We start from the raw sequence: 21,736 nt of genomic DNA, 5'->3' as shown, positions 1-21,736 counted from the left end.
TCAGTACCTATTGCTGTTTCTTACAAAGCTTACTGATAAATGTGTTTGTGTGTGTCTTAGTCACTGCTGGGACAGCATCCCTGACACCCTCAACTCAAAGGAGGAGAGGTTTATTTTGGTTCACAGTCTTTAATGGGTTCTGTCCATGGCTGGCTGGTTCCAAGGCAGGAAGGACATGGCGGAAGGGTCCGGCAGAGGATAGCTGCTCTCATCATGGTGGACAGGAAACAGAGAGAGAAGGGAGAAAGGAGGGAGCGCATGTACCCTTCCAGATCACCCCAGTGCCCTTTCTCTTTTAACAAGACCCCACTCCCCAAACAGCACATTTATTTATGGATATATCAGTGGATCAATTCACTGATGAGCAGAGAGCCCTGTGATCCATAATGACCTTCCAAAAACCCTAAACACATGTGTCTTTTGGTAGATATTTATAAGTAAGCTTTGTAAGAAATAGCAGCATTGACGTTCTGTATGTCATTTCTTTATTCTTCTGCTTTTTTAAATTCCAGTTTTTCTGCTTTAAAATGGAAATCTTCCTAAAAGAAATATTCATACACTACTGTTCCTTCCTTCCTCCAGACAGATCACTGACTAAACACTAAGTACTAAACACCCTGACACTTGCTGGCATTCAAAGTTTAAGGATGTTGATACTAAAGAGCCACATTTTGCTTCTTAATGTTTTCTATCCAAACTGAACAAAAGAACCCTCAGCAGTGGAAGAGGAAGGGGAGACTTCATTCTGAAAGTGATTGGGAACAGGGGGAAATTTTCAGCAGGGTGATGACACATGTCAAGCTCAGTCTTAGAAAATCAGGCATCTGTGTCTTCTCCAGATTCCTTTATCCACCCTGGTATTTCTGAACTCTCAAATCACTAATGGAATTCCTAACCAAGGAGAAGTATAGCCAGGTGCATGCACTTACAGATCTCCACTCATCAGACAAAATAGCCTCAGCAAATCAAGTCCCTGTCTCTTACTGTTTGCCTGTTACAGTCTTTAGCATGTGGCATGATTATTAGCTCAGTCTCTCTGCCAATCACACAAGTTGGGATGGATTAGTAGCCTTGGTTTTAGGCACAAGGCAGCCAAACTCCAGTAGTGGTCTTGCTAATCACATGACAGTAGGCATAAAGAAAGAAAGAATTCAACCTTACAGTGCCTGGGTTCAAAAGTCCTGCTCCTCCTCTAGCACACCGCCTTTCTCACACCATCAAATCAAGCAACGTGGCAGGTACGGAGTTGTCTATGAAATGAGCTCTCACAGATGTCTTTAAAAGTGTCATCGTGTGTTCTCCGGAGGGGATGGGAAAGTGACTGCGTTCCTCTGGATGCACGTGAGCGCCCCCCAAGTGTCACCTGTCCCCAGGCCAGGTAGGAAATGGAGCAGAGTTACTCATGGTAATGTTGTCCCCTCCCTAGTCACAGTCTCATGTCACGTGGAATGCAGGTCACCTCGAGATCCATATTTCCATGTGGGTGACGTCAACAAAGAACCTCCAGCTGCAAGTGCAGGCTGGGGATCCAACATGTGCCAGGCACATGTCTTAAGTTACCATCCCGTGGGTTTGCCACCCTGGGTCGTTTGGAATAGGACAATGGCTTCCAGATAGGGACTCTTCAAGGATCTGGGTGTTCACAGGTCTTCGCTGATACTTTTCACTCTATTCTCTATGTTTAAATTTCCTGCCCGTAAGTCCTTGTCTTAGCGATGTTCAAATGCCTGGACATCCAAAACCCATTGTCTTCCATCTGTCACTCCTCTGTCCTTCTCCTCCCACTATCTTTTCCCATCCTATTTCAGTAGCTATGCATGCTATTATTAAATTATGAATAATAATTATTTATTGGACAGGATGTATGCAAGTGATTTAAATGCGTTACCTATTTAAATTTAAATCTCAAGGTTTATTGCATGCAAGTATTATTATCCTCATTTCACAAGTGAAAAAAATAGACAGAATGAATAGGTGGCATAACCAAGATCACACTGATGGCTTATAGGACAGCTGAGACCCAAAACTACCAGTCGTTTTGTTTAGAGACTATGTGTATTTTTATCTTCTATGCCCTATGTTACTGATCTTTGGGCTCATGCTTTTGAGATGTCTGTCTCTAGAATAAGGACCAGTTTCCCAATACTGGGCACGTATAAAAGCTAAAATGCAATTTTATATGCATTTCAGAAGTACATGGAAATCCACATGTGCAGTGCACACACCACAAAGCTCACTGGAGTAGGACATTCTCCAAGACAGAAACCCAGGGGAACCCAACCCCTTCCCAGTAAGGGGAAGGGTGTAGAAACATCAAGTTAAGTTTTTGAAGCTCGGATGTTTATTAATACCACTTGGGAAACGGCAGTTGAAGGAAGGAAAAAATCCCCCTTGTCTTTCCGCCTTTCAAAATCTCTGTCTCACAGCTGTGAAATTTCAAGAGGGGCAGGAGGGAGTTTTGAACAGAAGCCATTTAAAAGATGGCCTCTCTTGTAAGAATGAGGCAGTGTGGTCCTAAAGTGGGGGAGGACACGCCTGCTCCTTTCCTGCTGTCCCTTGTGTTTGGGTCCCCAGGATTGGTCTTGGGTGCTCTCTTCCTACCCACCCACCCCAAGAATGCTCCCTAAAAAATCTAGAGCACTTGATAAAATGCATTAGGGGTGGGAGTCTTCTGGTGTTAAAGACACTTATATTTGAGTAAAGAAATTTCTAGAAGCACTACTCAAAGGAAAGTTTAGGCTGGGAGGTGATGGGAATGAGGCAGGGTTGTACCTGGATGAGAACTTTGCACTCTAGACATTTCTGGTTATGAATCACTCAAGAATCAGTCTGAGACCCACCCAGATGTTTTCATAACATTTCTTCATCTGATCTCAAAAATCCATAACTTCTGGAGTGTTGGGAGTTTACGGGTGTCCCCTGTCCTAACCCACCCACTGCAGGAAGTGCTGGGGATTCTTGCAGCAAGGCCAGAGGGTGGATTTATTTATTGACTGATGTGGTTCCTTTCAGCATCTGTCCCCAGCAATCACTTCAAACAGTAGAGCTTGGTGATGGAGGTGAGGGTGTAATGAGAGAAAAAGAAGCTTAGGCATAGAGCAAGGACAACAGTCCCTCCTGTGGGGAGACAGCCCCGTCTGCTGGGCGCGCTCTCAGGTGACTTCCCAGGGCCACCTTTCCCGGAACTTGGCTCCGTCATCCCGTTGCCCTTCTGCCCAACTTTGTACATTGTCACCTCACCCCACTGGTCTCCACCCTTCTCCTGGCCACATACGTCAAGATTCCTACCCCACCTCCATCTCTTCACAAAGGTGAAACTCCAGGTTTCAGCTCTGATACTTTGTCCATGTCGTTTTCATTCAGGTGGGCTCACTTGAGTCCCTTGGTGCGGTGCGCTTGGACACGGTAGCTTGGAGCTCCCTGTCCTCCATGTCCTTCCTCAGGTGCAGCGTCTCTGGCCTCTCCTGGCTTCTGCCCTGCCCTGCCAGGCCCTTTGGCAGACCTCTTTTGCTTGTGGATTGCCTCTTGCTTCCTCATCTTCACTGACTTTTTAAACCTCTCCACATTGACTGTTCGGAGAAGACCAAGGCTTGGTATGAGCGTGCATTCCTGTAGTTCCAGCACTCAGGAGGCTGACACAGGAGGATTGCAAACAGTTCAAGGCCAGCCTGGGCTACATAATGAATGCAAGGTCAGAAGGAGCTACACAAGGAGACCTTGTCTCAAAAAAAAAAAAAAAGAAGGAACAAGAATGGAGCACCCTGCATCTTGTCTCCACATGCCTTGTGAAACTCTCCCTGCACCTGTCCACCTCTCTACCCCAGCCCACCCTGCCCTGGCCCTCCCCTGTTCTTCTAGATATCTTTATGCATTTTGTTGATGCATTTCCTGCAAATCCTTCTCCACGTAGATGTCAGAGAGGTAGCTCCAAAAACAGAAATACAAAAACAGTCACTTCCAGAGCTGAACAGCCTCTTTTCATTCCATTACACTTAAGATAAAACCAAAACATATCCCTTTTTCTGCCCCAGAAGCCCGCACACCCTCATTCCTACCCATCTTCTCCCCTTTCCCAAGGGTCTCCTCCAGGAGAGGCAGCTGCTGCCTCATGGAGAAAGTTTCCCTGAGTGACTGATCTGAGGTCACTGTCCAGCCTCCCCAGTATTATCATCTCTCCCCATTCATTTTCTCGACATCATATTCCACATTTATCTTACTGTTTTGTTTATATTGTCCCACTTCAGTACAGATTTGTAACAGGCAAAACTTATGTCTTTGCTTGAAATAAGCCCAAACGTCTGAGTTACGTCCACAAAGGATGGGGCTCTCAGTAAACTCCATCAATCACATGGAGGGGAGGTAAGGTGAGCATCTGTGGTGGTCCCAAGGATGCTCTTGATGTGCTAGACTTCTCTTCTGATACCCAGGTATCTAGCAGAGTGCCAGGGAGGGCGAGCTGAAGACGCCCACAGAGCAGGTGTCTAGGGGAAGCCATCCCCTGGCAGGGCTTCCCTCCAAATCCAGCTTTGAGTTCTGAGCGTGGAGGCGAGGAGGCTAAGCCTGAATATGTGCTCACCTGCACAGCAGTAATGCGGTGCTCAGCAAAAGAACAGCAAGGTTACTTCTCCGCACTCTTCTCCAGCACTGGGATAATGCGATCTGCCTTCTAGGATTATGTAATTATCCCGACATCACCTTGCCTGTGAGTGACGGAGGCAGAATTTAGAAGTCTGACTTATCTCATTCTGAGTCTGCTTTGCACCCTCTGCCTGTGTGTGTGAGTGTGTGTGTGTGTGTGTGTGTGTGTGTACATCGGGATGGTTACTGCAATATTATCACCATCAAAAAACTGTCCTGTGTTATTTCCCCAGCCGGATGAAGCTTGGAGTCCCCCAAATCTCTTGAATTCAGCCTGAATATCTGAACCAAGGAATAATGCCATTTCTTATCACCGAACAATCTTCTTAAGTCTTGAGACTGTGACCAGATGGTGGGAACAGCTGATTCTCCTTAGACAAACTGGTAAGAAAAGGCAGGAAATAGAAGAATACAAAAATACTTTCCAAAGTTTCAGAGAAGGAAAGAGAAATTGTGCAGAAGAGAGCAAACGCTGTACATGAAGAAAACAAAATCCAAGGATTGCACTGGAAAGCAGAGAGGGCTGGAAATGGCAGGCTTCATGGTAACAGAGGGAATGGCAGGCATCCCTCAGGGGAAATAAATGCTCTGCGCTGAGCTTTCACTGGAGCTTGGGGACCAGAGGATCTCTAGAAAATAGAAGCTTGAGCGATGGAAACAATCTCCCCTCTGATGGACACAAACCATGGAGCCTCTGTAGCTGGGATTATCACTACCTTCTATTTGCCACAGAACACCTGTTTTGCATTTTCAAATAAGTGATCAAGCCAGGTGTGGTGGTGTATAGCTGTCACCCCAGCACTCTGGGAGGCTGAGGCAGGAGGGTTGGAGCCGAGTCAAGAATCCTGCTTGGGTAACTTAGTGACTAAGGGAGACTCCATCTCCAAACAAAAAATAGAAAAGGACTGGGGCTGTTGCTCAGTAAAAAGACTTTAGGTTCATCCCCAGGACTGGACCAAATGATCAATCAAAGGATTCATCCTTTTCTAGCACTGCACATTTGTGTGACCTCATTAAAAGATAATCTGGAGAAAAAAGCACAAGTGGAACCGCAGAGCTGGAGAGGTCCAGCACCTTCCTGGCACCTGTGCCCCCTCTGCAGTGTCCTAGCAGCTGACCCTGTGTCCCTCCAAAGTGGACTCAGCAGAAATCCTCTCCTAAGGAGGCCACCGAGAGCAGAGACGGTGGCAGGGGCAGCCCTGACCATGTTGGGCGGGGAAGCTGGGCATCAGGGGGCCACGCTCAGCCCCGCCCAGCACTGACCCTGTCACCTGTCTCCCCTTGTTCTCCTCTCTGTCTTCTCCCCTGTCTTCCTGGGTCCTCTCTAAGTCTTTTATTTTCCGCCTTCTTGGGCTCTTTTGTGCAGCTGTCATTCCTCTCTCCCTCCTTTCCTTCTTCCTTTCCTCCATTTTTTTCCCTTTCCGTTCCTTCCTTTTTTGCTGGCTTCCTTCCTTTCTTTTCTCTTCTTTTCTTTTCTTCTCTCTGTTCCTTTTCTCCCTTCCTTCTTGTTTACTTTCCAAAGCTCAACAACTACATCGTTGTGCATAATCTTTGACAGTTTATGTTTTTGCAAACAAAGAAGTCCTCACTGTATATTTTATTTCTCAGAGGACAGGAAAATTAGTCTAAAAGACATAAAGACAAGACAGCAAAGCTCCTGTGGCTGGGCGGGGTGTGGGTGGGCTCCTCCCCACAGGGGCTCTGGGCTGCAGGTGGGGTCTGGAAGGCAGCTGGGGCTGTGGTCTAAGCGAGGCGATCTCGGCCCTGGAGGAGATTGTATTTCCATGATCTGATCTACCCAGTGCTCCTGCAGCTCCCTGCAGGGGTTGCCTGATCATGCTCTGACTGCTGCAGGAAGGATGGCAGATGTTTTCTAAAGTTTTTATTTCTGTGTCCATGTTTGCAGTTCCTGAAGCTGACGTGACTGTGGGAAGTCTGTACACGCTGCACACCTCAGTTCTTTCTCCCTTCCCCATCCACCCCCATCTTTAAAACTGTGTTTTGTCAGTATCAGATTCCCTCATTTATTTTATAAATCCAGATCCAGTTGATTAAGGTGCACCTTGATTTAGGATAAGTGCTTCATGTGTTCTCTGCACTCGGGCCTGTTAGTCTGACTGCTGATCTGTATTTACGCCAACCTTGTTATTTCTAAAAATCCTAAAGACCTTGGTTTCCTGGAATACCTGTTTCGTTCCCTACACCCTTGCCTTCCAGGTGCAGCAATGGCTTGAGCCCCTCAATCTTAAATTGCAGGGAATCTTAGAGCACATCTAATCCTCCCCAGCTTGTTCGGGGGTCACTTCAGCAACATGCTCAACAGGGACACCCCACACAAGTCACCCCGACTCAGAGTGGCAAGGAGTCACTGAGGATGCTGGTGACTTAATCCAGCTCCTGTTGCTATGAGAAAAAAGTGAAATGAGCTCTGCATGGTGACCCAAGCCTGCAGTCCCAGCACTCTGGGAGGCTGAGGCAGGAGGATCGCAATTCTCAGACCAGCCTGGGCAACTTAGTGACATTGCAAGATCTTGTCTCAAAATTAAGAAAAAAAAAAAAATTTAAACGGTCTAGAGACCTAGCTTAGTGTGAAGGCCCTGGGTTCATTCTCCGAAATGTCTGGACCTGGGTAACTTATAAAGAGCAGAAATCTACTTGGTTATCACTTCTGGGGGCTGAAAGTCCAGCATCAGTCAACCACATTGGTCAGCGTCTAGGGAAACCACGGCTGCTTCACCCCATGGCAAAAAACCAAAAAGCAGCCAGGAAGTGGCTGGGTGCAGAGAAGAAAGTGTGCAGATGAGAGGAAGAAGGGCTTTGGGTTTGTTTTTCCTCAGGGCAGCTTTGGGTGACAGATCCAGTCTGGAGAGAACCGAGCAAGCCTCTGGAGAAAGGTATTAACCTATCCCACCAGTGCTGGGTGCTCCCAGTCCCTGCTTCCTCTTCATTCCTCTGCAGTTAGACTGGAGACCCAGCAGGAGCTGTGGAGAGGACAAGCTCTGGCCAAGCCAGGCCACTTTGATGGGGCAGAGGCCGCAAGACAGCAGCCCTGAGACAGACACACTGCTTGGAGTTGCTCCTGTCCCTAGATGAAAAACCTGGCGGCAAAGTGGTCCTGACTCCTTGCAGGGCATCTGGGTAAATGAGTACGGTGACAGGTAAGTCTGAGTCTGTTACCAGTTACTGACAGTTGGATGCATTCCCTCATTAGCACCTGCACGCACCTCCTGGCCTCACTCCTGCCAGGACCCCAGCGGCCTGTGCATGGAGTGGGCAGACGCCGGTCACTGTCCTTGTTCACAGCTTTGTTCCAACCGCAGAAAGAAGTCTGGCCGACAAAGATTCCACCTTGAGATCCATAGGCGTGGGGAGGAAGCTAGAGTGTTTCCAAAAATGCTTAAAGTGAGAAATGACTTGCCAAAAGTCACACATTGTTTCCTGATGAATGTGAACTAGAAACATCGATCTCTCATTCCAGTCTCAAAGCATTCATCACTGTGAGACACAGAGAAGGAGTCAGGAATGCTGGACTCAGTGGCTCTTTCCACCCCTCTCCTTTGCTCTGTCTCTTCTCTCCTTTCCTTCCTTCCTTCCTGGCAGATCGAAGTATGCTGCAGACACTTAGTGCTTATTTTCCTGGGATTCTTCCAAATTCCGTGAGATCTGGACACTTGATACTGTTCTCCTGCCTGCGTGCATAGGGATTCTGAGATCCTCTATCTGTCCTGCTTGTCTTCCCATTCTGAGTATCATGGAAAGCTCACCCTGCTAGAGGACACTGCAGACCCTTTCCAGACCCTGGTCAGCTCCCTCAGGATGCTGAATGGGGGATGGAGGACTTCAAGTCAGACTGCAAACACAGCTCATGACGGAAAGCAGGACAGAAAGGAAAAGAGTAGAGGAGTTTGGAGGAGGTGGGAGGAAGAGTTCCCAGCTCTTAGTGTGCAGCTGGGATGGCCAAAGATAAAAAGGCAAGGTCTGCTGCCCAGTCCAGGGGACTAAAGCCACCGACATCTCTCTGGTATTGGCAGTTGCCTATGGATGAGCCTCAGGGCTCTTCCCTCCCATGAAGTGAAGAAAGGAGCAGAGAGAGGGTGGAAAACTGGGATCAGTGTGGGGTGGGAAGCTCACAGCTCAGAATTCAGACCTTGGCTGAGCTGTGCAGGCAGGGACATTTGATTCCTGTTCCAATGCTGACAGCTGCCACCCTAGTGACCTCAGCAGAAGCCATTGGCAGGCCAGCAATGGTGCCCTGTCCACTGGAGGCAAATTCCTTAATCTTTGCAAATTTCCATACACGTACTTAGGGTTCAGAGACACCAACTTAGCAGGTCAGATACCAAGTTAGAATCACTCAGCATAGAGAACAGAGTGGCCATGCCATCTGCGTGATGACCACAGGCCCTGGGGTGAGTAAGGAGGGGCTGCTTCCCAAGCACTGGGGTGACTGAGGATGGGCCCACTTGAGCACCTGCAGTGTGCCTGGAGGAGGCTCTCAGGGCGCTCCCCCTGTAGTCTGTATAAACAACATCCTGCCCACACCACTGTCATCATCCAAACTTCCTTGCCAACAATATGGCCGCCTCAGCCCTCGCGGATGCCCCCACATCCCTGCCCCACTGCAGCAAGCCACAAGCTCCTCAAGGGATCCAACGATTCCCTGAGCTGTGAGTGGCTCCTGGCTACAGCCACAGCACACAGTAAACCATTTGATCAAAAGAGATCTATCCTGGGCTATGGCAAACACAAAACAAAACAAAAAACCCACAGATCCAAATCTACTAGTGCACCTCCATGTGTCCAGGTGTCCTGTCTGGGATGTGGTACCCACTAGGCCCTGCCCAGTCCAGGCTCCTGAGTGGGACCTTAAGGCCAGCAGGGAACAGAGGAACTGTGCCCTGCTCCCAGCTGAGACGCTGGGGTAACTGATTCACAAGCCCGACAGCATCCTCATAGCTTGAGGAGCTTTGGTTCATCACAGAGCAAGGAAGCCCTGGGGATGCATCAGCATGGCTTCAGGTTCTGACTTGCTCACTGGTAACTAGGTAACCTTGGACACCATCTTTACCTCCTGAGATGACCCTGATTTTCATCTTTGGTGCAATCACGGTGACTGCATTGGAGAGGTGTCACTGGATGCAAGAGATGTTAATGAAGAGAAAGAACTTTATCAACTTCAGAGCTGCCCCAGTCACTGACACAGAACCGGAACCAGAACCAGAACTGGAACTGGAACCAGTGCTTTAGGAGCAGAGTTTCCTCTTTCAGACTCTTAGATGCCTCCCCCAAGAGGATCACAGCCAAGGGCTTTGAAAAATGGAGAAGAAAGGAAGGCGAAAGGTCTTGGAGAAAGAGTAGTGAGATTCTTAGTTTCTGGTTTGCTAAGTTAAATGCTTTCTTTCCTGTTTCTCTCCCCTTGCTCTCTCCCAGAGCCCCTGGTTAGAAAAGCTCAAGTCTCTTTCTTGCAAGAAGCTGATGCAAGTGTTAGAGTTGCAAAGACATAAAATCATCAAGGATTTGAGAATGTATCAAAGGAGACAGACTTGAAGAAAGCTACTCCAAGTAGCATATGCGTGTAATCCCAGCCCCAGGGAGGCTGAGGCAGCAAGTTTGCAAGTTTGAGCCCAGCCCTTGCAATTTAGCATGTTACAACACCCTGTCTCAAAAATTTAAAACATGAGAAAACAGCTGGGGATTTAATTCAGCAGCAAAGCACTGGGTTCAATCCCAGTACCACAAAACAAAAACAAATGAAAAGCCACCTGGATAGAATGTTTGAGGCCAGAGTAAGAACAAGGACCAGATTCAGAAAGTCTGAGGAAGAGGATGCTAGCCAGCTGGATGCAGAGGATCTCCGGGAAGGCTTGCAGGACAGGTAGCAGAGGTAACTTCCCTCTGCTATACAGACAGGAGCAAGGGAAGGGAAGCTGCGTCACTGGCATAATGGCACCAGTGTAAGTGGCACAGCTGCCACTCTGCCAGCCATGAGCAAATTTGGTTGCTTTGGAGGAAGCAGGTTGCTATTACAGACAGACAGACACACACACACACACACACACACACACACACATACACACACACACACACACACACACACACACACTTTCCTGCATCAGGAGGGAGCAGACCATCATCCACTTCCTAACCCTCCAATTCTTTTAATCTGAGACCTCTTCCCTAGTCTAAGTCTTTATCTTCTTAGATTTAGACTGTGACCCTCCTGATGCCAGCTCCTTCCACCTCCTGTCCAGACACATCCTGAAGATGTCTGCATTCCTATACATCGGCACGCACAGGACACAGCACTCATCCTTAAGCCCTTTCTAAACACTTTTCTCTCTTTACTCTACCTCGTTTTCTCCCCTGATTTCAGCCAGATTCCTCAAACCAAACATGATCTCTATTCCTATTTCCTCACACTTCCAGGAGCTGTGGGTTTTTGAAGTAGGAATGGAGCACAAAGCCTGACCAGTCTCAACCTGAAGCTCGGCCATTCATAAGCCAATTGGCCGGCTTCAGTGAGGTCACTGAGGTCTCGTAGACTCTATTTCTTTGCCTCTAAAATGAGAGCATTAATGTTGACCTCTATGATGTGAGGTTCGAGTGATTTGCGACAGGAGCTGAGTGAGGTGTAATCAATTATTATCAGCAGAGGGGGACCTGCAGGTGCATTCCTGGTCTAGGACAATCTCTTTCAGGCAAAGAAGGATCACCTTGCCACATGCCTCCAATTCTTTAGCCTTCCCACCCACTCCTTTGGAAGTGATCCTTTTGTAGACTGATGCCCCTTCCTCTTACAAACGTGACTCTGCAAGTGGAAATCAAATCAATTTTAGATCTGTCAGCTTGGGATCAGGTCTCATTTTTCTTCTCTTTCCTGCAGAATGTGTTTCTCTTTTTCCAGTGAAGTTTCCTTCCTGATATTGGCTCTTTGGAGCCCAACGATCCAGCTGTTGGCACAAGACTATGTGAAGACATGCTGGGAAGTTTGGGCTCTATGTCAAGTGTGATCGCCTCCAGCACTGTCTAGACTGCAGACCCAGCTCCGGGGGAAAGAGGCGGTGGCAGGACTGCCTGAGGCATGAAGCCATTGGGCGAGGACCCAAGCTTGGAGCAAGCCCTTGCACGGCGTCAGCCCTGCACTCCAGCTGGCCGGCCAGAAGCAGGACAACTTCAGAGAGCCAGCTTCCACCTCTGCCTCCTCCATCTTTCATGTTTAGGACACTGTGTCTAGCCCTGGAAGTTGTCATCTAGTTGCCCTGGAAAAGGTAGAAGAGAGATATCAGAATCACTTTCCAAATGCTTCATCCCTCCTGCTGAACTGTGCTGAGAGCTCACATGGTCGCCTAGGAGGGCAGGGGGCACTCCAGTTACCTCCTGTCTGGAGCAAACGCGGATCTGCAAGATTTCACCAAACTCAGTAGTTTCATGCGTATCATGGAGAGACAGTGTACGATTTCCTTCTGGCCTGTGGGGAGGAAGAAGTTGAAAAGACATTAATTACACTTTCTACCACCTTGGCTACCAAACAGCCTTCCTTGTGTGTATCACCTCAGCTCAGAAAGTACATAACCATGTTGCATTGAATTGAATCCAAGATGCCACCATTTATGCAGTCCTGAGGCAGAGAGACACAGCATGGTCCATGAGGCTTGTGTACAACGTGACAATGAAATGCATCGGGAGCCAGTGATGTTAAAGAGTTAAAAAGGCAAAGAGTCTCTCAGAAATAATGAGATGTGACAGCTTCCTCATAAGGCTCCTGTGAAGATTAATTAAGATCGTGCATCTGAAAGTGTTTTGAAAACTGTCATGCACTGCAGGATTGTTGTGACATTCAGTAGAGGCAGCAGCACACTGTCGTGGGAAAGCCCGGGTTGTAGGGTCAGCAGCCCTGGTTTAAATCCCAGTGACAGCTCTTCTTGCCGTGCGTCTCGGGCCACTGTGCTAACCCTCCTCATTCCTGTTTCCTTTTCTGTGACTGGGAGTAGTCATTCCTGCCCCAGTCCTCTCCCTCGTTTCAGGCCCCAAATATGCTCCAAACGTATTCACACTAGAAGTGATTCGCTTACATGAAATACAAATGTATCCTTTATTTTAATTTGCTGAACAGTGGCTGTCATGGATTAAAAACTGGTGGTCAACACCAGCGGAATTGAATCACCATGCTGCTGAGTGTAGATGTTTGACTTGAGGAAGGTTGCCAGCATAAATGGAGATGTAGAGAAGGAGAAGTGGTGTTGACACATTAATGCGTTGAGGCATTGAGGTATTGTGGGATCTCCTGTGCACTGCTGTTTGAGCTGTGGTTCTCCTGGAGAAGCTCTGGTCCTCCAAGCATTGTTTCTTGGCTCTGGAGGGGAAGATGTGTGCCTTTTGGTCTCCAGGATGAACTCCTCACGCTGGCTTCCTGGCATGTACTTCCTGTGCTTATTGTTGGAGGAGCTCGCGGCCTTCGTATCGCTGAGGGTGGCTATAGTGCATTTCAGGACAGCCCTGGTCTTTCTTGTGATTGTGACTTCTTGGCCCCAGCGTAGAACCCTCATCCCACCATCACAGCTCCTTCACACCGCCGACATAGACTTTCTGGCTTCCACTGCTGATCTTTGGGTCTTCTAGGCATGGATCTGTAAAAGAGACCAGCATGAGTCTTTCTTGTGGACTGTGAACCTCCAGTTGGACTCATGGGAGGCATTGTTATGAGCTCTGGTTTTTCATTTGGACTCCTGTGGAACATTGCTGTGGGATTTAGGCCCTCCTTGACTAAATATTTTATATCTTTAGTATTATGGACAGATTTTCTGCAGTTTCTTATGTTAACTCTGGGTGACCATTGGTGCAAATGGAAAGGACCAACAAATGGTGATGGCAGGGTTGCCGAGGTTGTAAGATTAAGACCAGTGATGTCAGGAGTGGTGATGAACATCTGAAATCCTATCATTGTGGGAGGCTGAGGCAGGAGGACCACGAGTTCCAACCAGGTCTGGCCAACTTATCAGCTTAGCAAGACTATGCTTCAAAATAAAACCAAAACAAAAATAATAGGCTGGGGATGTAGTTCAGTGCAAAGGCACTGGGTTCAATTCCCAGGGCTACAAAAAAAGAAAGAAGGAAGGAAGGAAAGAAAGAAAGAAAGAAACAAAAAAAAGAAAGAAACTTTTAAAGAATAACATAGTGAAGGGTAAATCAGTGGTGATCAGAGGGTTGGAATTATCCTTGGAAGCTCGCAGTGACAGGGCAGGAGCAACAGAGGGGGAGTTTTCCAAACAAGTGAACACTAAGTTTGAACTCAGACAGGCAGAGTAGACGGAGGAGTGGGCGCTCAGGTCTGCGTGGCGTCTCACAAACGCCGGCAGTGACAGACGGCAAATAATTGTCTTGGGAACAAAAAGGCAGAGAGGATGACTAAGTGAGCAAGAGCTGCAGGAAGACAGCTCAGGTCTGCACTGGGTGAGCACACACTCCAGTGTTTCCCAATAACGAAGGCAAAGCTGTAAATTTTTCATTTGTTATTTTTGTAAGGGCTTCAAATCAATGATTTTGTTGCTTCCTGTTTTGTTTCCAGCTTTCATGTCCACGTGCTATGGTTCCTCCAACATCTTAAATAACCGCTTTTTACAAACCAAACCTCAGGCCACACCAAACACTTCAGAGGTAAAGGTCAGGTCTGCCCCGCTGGATAGATTCCTGGGTAAGATCCGGACTCCATACTATGAGCTATTTCTGAGCAGAAGGCAGAGTTTGTGCAGCAGTCGGGTTGTTCTGATTCCAGGTTTTCTAAATTCAGGCCTTTGATATTTGACCATGTTTTGGAGCCCATTGAAATAAACTTGGATGCTGGTCAGTTATCAATGAATGGCATTTGTGTTTTCTGAGGACACACTGACACCTGTGTATTAGGTGAGCTGGGAACTGGGCTCTTGAGTCCCAGGACAACTACACAGTGCCCCCTGGAAGTCCCAGCTAAAGATCAGCCAGCACTCATCTCCCTCGGCTGGTTTCCTCCCTTCCTTTCTCGCTATCTCGGGCTTTGGTGGGACCCTCTGGGGTTCCCTTGTCACATCTAAGGTGTACAACAAATGCTGCCTGCTTGCAGAGAGATTTGTGGTGATCACTCAGAGGAATACATAAGGAAAGGAATTGCAGACTGCAAAACCATATGCTGGTGTTAGCAATTCTGAAGAACTTTGCTAGTTGTTTGCAGGACTAGGGGGAGAATCTCAAGGAGATTAGATGAAGCTCTCATCCCCTGTTGTCAACCTGGGTTGCAATCTGCGGGTGGGAGAATGAACTGAGCTCTTGTTCTTATTGGGCTCTCGGAACCCTTCTCTGGAGGTAGAGAAAGTTGACTCCAATTTTATGTCAAAGCCTTCAGCAAAGCAAGCAATAGGAAAGAGCTCACTTTCACAATTAACAAAGCCAAGCACGGGTCCAAAAGAGAAGCCACAGAGAAAACTTTAAGAAAGCTTTGAATCTTTTGCTATTTCTGGTACAGTGAAGAAGCTAGTCTGAGAGCACAAACTATTTGTACTGAGCTACATCTCCAGCTCCAGAATTTTATTTAACGGCAAAGTCTCACTGAGTTACTAAGTTGCTGGGGATGGTCTGGGCTAGCATTGCTAAGAGCAAACTAGTGGTATTATGAGTGAGATGTATACCAAATATTTCACAGTAAAATGTAAACATTTATTTATTTATTTAGTTAGTTAGTTAGTTTTAATATTTTGATTCTTTTGGTTCGGGAGATCGAACTCAAAACCTTGCACTTCCCAGGCAGGTGCTTAGGCCACTGTGCTAAATCTCCAGCCCCAGTGTAAGCTTTTAGAATAAAAAACAGATCACAGAAAATTCTGTAAATATGAGAGTTCATAACCAATCAAAATCAAAAGCTACATGTGGAAAACAATTTTATCATTTCGTCAGGCAGGCATCATTTTCTAGAGTACATCTTATTAAAAAGTAATCTAGATATGGACATTCAAAGCAAGAAGAAATCTTAGCAGTCATGTAACCAGGATTTGTAATTTCATAAATATTTGCACTCAAAGCAGAAGGGATTTTGACAGGGCCACATAAAAAAGACAGGCAGAGCCAGAAACAGTCCAGGCCCTCGGGCTCTCAGGTTCATGCCATTTTAGGTATAGTGGGCTCTTTTTGTCTTTTCATAGAATTTTCATGCATTACTTCACAAATAGATCATTTTGCATTTGCATTTTTTCTATTCTTGGAAAGAAAATGTAGTAATAATAATTCAGCTTTACTACTGTTGTAAGACAAAACTTTCTAAAGGAAACTTTTGTTTCCCTTGCTATGCAGTTCAGCCTGGTTTTAAACTCACTACATAGCCCAGGCTGGCCTTCAATCTGTAGCAATCCTCTTGCTTCAGTCTCCCAAGTACTGGAATTACAGGCGTGCGCCACTACACCCAGTTTAGAGGTAAATTCTCTGCAGCGAATTTCTCAATTAAATTCAGTTTGCTTGCCCTGAGTGCTCATGGTTCTTATCTAGAGATGGGAAAAGGACAGTTCCTCTGGTGGGAATATGGTAAAAGCTAAACTGACCCATTTGGTCTCAGCACTTTCCTTTCCCCCCAACACTCCAGATCTCTTAATAGCACAATACAACATCATATGACACCTTGGAAAAAATTTTGGACAAATTTTCTTTCCACAAAAGGCTAATGAAAGAACCTTTTCTACCCAAAAGCTGCAGACCTTGGTAGAAAGATTCTCTGCTGCTTTAAAATATACATGAATAGCTCCTAGACCAAAGTGTCTGAGAAATAAAACTCAGATCTCAAGTGTTAGATAAACGAGTGTGACTTACTGCTTGGCAACTAGCTTCCAACATTAGATGATGTGAATCATACCCTCCTCCTCCTTTTCCTTGGGCAGAGTGCTAGAAACCCAAAGTGAAGACTTTTATTCTCAATGATTATGCCTTTTCCCAGCGAGGGCACTTGGGAACATTGCAATGACCACTTCATTTGTGCCTTTTTCTTTGATAGCAGGCATTTGAGTTTGTTCTTCCCCACTTCATTTAGAGCTGTCTAGAATTCTGGCCTTTGCCAGTAAGCAATACTGAAACAGCACACATACAATAAGACCAGTGGTTCTTGTCTTGGTCCTTAGAACACAACATTGACCCTTGAGTAGATCATAAAGAAAAGAGATTTATTTTGGCTCATGATTCTGCATCAAGGTCAAGGAATAGGGTGTAATGGTGGCTTTTGTCCTTGCAGAGCCCTGAGTTGCTGCAGGGACATCAGATGGCAGACAGCGTGTGGGAGAGAAGACACTCAACTGGTTTCTGCAGCAGACCCACCCTTGGGGCAACTTGTTCGTCTATTAATTAATCACACATGGATTAACTCATCCCGAGGGCAGAGCCTTAATCACAGCTAAGTGCCTTAACTGGTCCCATCTCTGAATACCTCATGGCAGGGACTCAGTTTACACCTCTGCTGTGCACACTGTGGTGGTAACTAGTGAATATACCGAGACAGAATTTCTGTTTCATTCACTGGCGTGCATATTTTCATCCAGTCTTCTAGACCTTTCCATCCTCTTTGATCCTGGTGGGACCATGGGTGATCACGCACCCTGTCCTCATGCCTGGGCTGGCCTCTGAACACAGGTGATGGGTAAATATTGCTGCGTCCTCACTCCTATGATTTCTTCCAAGAAATGGGGGAGCCAAGCAGGACCAGCTCTCCTCCTCTCCAGGATTGCTGCACAGACATCCAGCGAGAAGGGGAGCTCTCTGTGGGAAGGTGGTGCGTCCCAGACTGCCAGGGATTGGGGGCTGATCACAACCGATGAAGCCAAGTGAGGATGAGCACAATGGAGAGAAGATGAGAGAACACAGTAGGTCACATACAGGAGGAACAAGGAATCTGACATTTATTTGTCCTGTTCTCTTCAGTATCCCAGTACCCAGCACTGTGGCTTCATGTAAGCACCTAAACACCTTTTATGTAGAGTGAGTGATGGGCTATTTTGTATTCTAAGTGCAGTGTCTTCCTTCTTAAAAATGAATTCTTTCCAGAGCTGCTAGAAGTTACATTAGTGCACAGTGTGTCTGGCACCCGGCATGGTTCCCCTCCCTCTGCCATCCCAAGGAGCGTAGGGAGCCATTAAATCACACAAGACTTGAAATCAGGAGACCAGTCCCCTCAGGCAGCTCTGCCACACAGTGACTGCATGCACAGTCCCGATTTCTTGGGGCCTCTGTTACCCCACTGCTAAAAAGAAGGAGTGAAGCCAGCCCGGAGATTGCTTCCAAGTCTGCCATTCCACGGCTGACGAAAGCACAGTATACTGATGACTCACGGAGCAGGATAAACAACTTCTTCCCCTGTGCCGCCTGCTAGAGTCATGAGTGGAACTCTTTCTAAACAGAAAAAAATTTTCACACCAGGCGAGTCCAAAATCTCTGAGGGTTAAATAAGGGGAAGCATAATACTAAGCAGATGAGTCCTCTGAAATGGGATTGCAACACCTTTTGGAAGCCCACCCCGGCTGCTCCAGGCTCTCTCCTGACTGTGTGCACTGCTGTGCCCGGGGACACCTGAGGTGACCTATAGCCCTGGGCCTGTGCACTCCCTGCCCAATGTGCCTTTTGCATTTGCTGCAGAAAGGACTGTGGGGTACAGGGCACATGAAGAGTCCGTCCTGAGGCCTCCCAGGGAAGCTGTTTGCTCCCAGACAGCCAGATTGTAATCACTCTTCCTTCTTGTCCTTCAAGTAAATGTCTGCTCAAAAGGTTTGTTGGATTCAGAGAAAAAAATTAAGATGTAACAAAACTGGACAACTAATAATTAATAATAATAATAAATCATTGCCACATGTTTCTGTGTACTGCCCCATGCAAACAGCACCACAGACCTACAAGGCGGGTAAAAACATCCCAAAATGAAAGATGATGAAACCAACATACAGCAAATAGAAGGAACTTTGCTAATATCTCATAGCTTCAAAGAGCTAGAGGCAAAATTCAGGCCTTCTTCCATGCCTATGCTCTTCAAAGCCCCTGTCTGTAGCCATCCAGGTTGTTGTAACATAGCATATCATAGACACTGGGTGTCCTGTAAAGAACAGAAGTTCATTTTTCATAATTCTGAAGCCTGAAAGTCCAAGCCCAGGGCTGGAGGCACAGCAGATTCCTGTCTAGTGAGGACTACCTCACAGACAGCTGTTTGCTATTTTCACGCAGTGTGGGTCATGGATCTCTCTGGAATCTCATCTCCAGAGGCACTGATTCCATTTGCCTTCTGAAGACCTTGCCTCTGTGCAGCACAATCCACCCACAGTTGGCGGCTGAGCCCCAGCGTCTCCTGATCCAGCAGCAGAAGCCAGGCAGAACGCCCTTGTGCAGGGTTTTAACCTTAGAAAGTTAATCCAAGCTCAAATCTAGAAGCATGATCTCTGCAGAATGATTTCCATCCTTGGGCTCTTAGATTCCCTACCACACCATCCCCTCCATTCAGTGCTGAAAACTCAGTGGTCAGGACCCCGAGGGGAGCCTAAGGAACAGTTAGGTGAAACTGACCCCAAGAATATTGCTATTAAGCCTTATCATTCCAGAGAGAACGTTCTTCAGGGTTTAATGATTAACAAATGCCTTTTATTTACTCAAACATGGTTGCATTTCATAACCAATCATGTTTAGCGTTGCATTTCCCTGGAAACATGACCTACCTGGAAAACAAGTTCTAGCATGTTTTTGAAAGAGACATGCCTTGGGAGTGACCTCTGTTGGGTCTTTCAGTAGCATAGTTCTGTAATTCATGTGCTTCCTGTAACTCTAACTAAAAATAACTCTTTGGGAGTCACCTTTTTGCATTCATCTTCTCTGAGCGTCTTTCTTTCCCTTCCCTCTCCTGCATTTGTCTCCCCTTAACTCCTCACCGCTGTCTCTGAGCACCAAGTTGGACCACTTTCTCCTCTACTTCTCCCATGATGCCCTGGCTTCTTCAGGAGTAAGAAGTGTGCATTCTACATAGTACGTGAAGCAGAAAAGTTTCGCATACACACTTGCTGATAGAGTGTCCCCCTCATAACGCACAGAGGACAGAAGACAGTGGAGGAAGGAAAGAAAGCAGGAATGACAGAAGTAAAGATGGAATGAAAACTGAACCCAATCGGTGTTGAAACTTACAGATGTTGAGTTTTTAAGCTCCTTGTTTTATCCCCCCTCCCTTTGAACTTGAGATCTTGGATTCCTAATGTCAAAAGTTGTCCGTAGCTATTTAATCAAGAAAAGAGATCAAGTAACAGAAATGTGAGATAAGATCTCTGTGGGTGACTTAACTAACATGAGGAACACGGCTGACGCATTGCTAACCCCAAGCACAGTCATTCGGAGAAGTGAGTGATTTGTGCTTCCACGCCACGGGAGGTTGGCTTCTCTACCACGTGAGACACAGGAAAACTGAGTCAGCAGGCTGAATAGGTAAGAACTGCAAAGTTGCATCTGTGCAAGATGCAGCTCCTCCTCCCTGGGAAAGTGTTTGCAAGCCAGTGGAAATATCAGAGCCTTTGATACCCCTCAGCTCAACCCAGAACTAAGCAGCTCAGTTAATGGATAAAGCCAGGCCAGCTTTCAATCGGGCTCCTTCCCTTGTGTCTAATGTCTTTAGTTATCCCCACACTCACGGGATAATTCTAGCAGCAAGTTACTTTAGAAACAGCAAGAAACTTACCAATATTCCAATTTTTAAGTGACACTGGAACTCAGAGAGTCTGAATTGACCATGATCATATATTGAAAGAATGGCAGTGTTGGAATTGAAGTTATGGGGGGATTTTTTGGGTTTTGTTCTCTTGTTTTTTGGATGCATCTTTATTCTCCAAGGACTACAGAAGTCACTATGGGACTCGGTGATACAGTTACTGAGTCCCTTGCTCTGCTATGGTCATTGGGAAAGTTGAGACTCCTAGGGGCATTTCCCACAGGATAATGTCAGAATCTTATTTTGGGCAGATGATATGTGTCTGGCTTTAAAAAACATGTTAAATAACAAAGCAAGTTTATATTTAGAAAGGAGATATGCAGTCCAAACGGATACAACCACAGAAAATAAAGTTCCACATAATCCTCTCATAGTGACAAAAAACTAAAAATAAACTCATGGGGAAAATCTTGCTAGGTGGACAGAATTGAGAGACTGTCAAATTTATCTAAAAGGCTATTCACTACCAGGAACAGTCTCCTGTGTGCAGTAGCCTGGACATAACAACACTGTTAGTCAAAATATCTCTCTAGAATTTGTACTGACCCTGGCGAACTCTGTAAAGATGGTAAAAACAGCCAGACTCACACTGAGATGACATTTAAGTTATTCTGAGTAACATCTTAGCAAAAAGGTGTCAAGCAGTTTCAGTTTCACGAAGATGCAGTTAGTGTACTGAATCTAACATTCATGCTTTCCACAAATATTTGCCGATGGGCAACCACTGAGCAGATTGACATAAAAGGACAAGAAAATATTTCATGGCCCCATCCCAGTTTCCAGCTCCTTCCCTGGAATAAAGAGCTGAGACATTGGGTGTGAGACTTCGTATATTAAAAAATCAGTCTCCTCTTAATAAAGAAAGTCATGGGTCTTGTTTAGAAAGGACACTTTCTCCAGCTCACCAACTGCTCCTTGCTTGCCTTTGCTCTGATGGTTCTCCAACACTCCTTTCCTTCCTGTGAGATTCTTACCAGGCTCCTGCGCATGCAGGTTCTCAGGCTGGAGCCTTGCAGTGTCTCTGGCTGATCTTGGTTTGCTCAGTAGCATCAGATGAGTGCAGGCTGTGGGGACCTACGTGGGTGGTGGGGAGACAAAGGTGAATACAGCGAGCTGTCTCGAGGGACAGTGGTCCCCATGAGTCTCCCCATCCATGACCTTTAGCATCCTCATCCATATAAACAGAAATCCAAATAGGACTACTTAAGGTTCTCTGTGGGTTGGCGAATATGGACAGACAATATCTAGACAGAAGACTCCAGATAAGTGGTAGACATTGTTTTTTAAGAACACATTATTTGTATGTAACAAAAAATTTTTCTATGAATGTGTTTAGAAAACTATGCATAGTCTTTTTCACATAAT

At 46.5% G+C, this 21,736-nt stretch overlaps 1 long non-coding RNA gene across 1 annotated transcript; it reads right to left on the bottom strand.

Annotated features, from left to right (window-relative positions):
- Positions 1–462: 462 nt before the first annotated feature.
- Positions 463–13,361, bottom strand: LOC134477224 (uncharacterized). Its single transcript, XR_010049123.1, has 2 exons — positions 12,013–13,361; positions 463–11,897 (listed from the first exon to the last, which is right to left on the bottom strand). It is a non-coding gene; the product is annotated as an uncharacterized LOC134477224 (long non-coding RNA).
- Positions 13,362–21,736: the final 8,375 nt, after the last annotated feature.

The sequence above is a fragment of the Cavia porcellus genome, unplaced genomic scaffold (genome assembly GCF_034190915.1).
Source record: "Cavia porcellus strain 051 isolate PalLab524CR breed Dunkin Hartley unplaced genomic scaffold, mCavPor4.1 scaffold_8, whole genome shotgun sequence".
In the NCBI taxonomy this organism is placed as follows: domain Eukaryota; kingdom Metazoa; phylum Chordata; class Mammalia; order Rodentia; family Caviidae; genus Cavia; species Cavia porcellus.
Note: the sequence above shows the minus strand (reverse complement) of the source record. Positions and strands in the feature narration are given on the sequence as shown.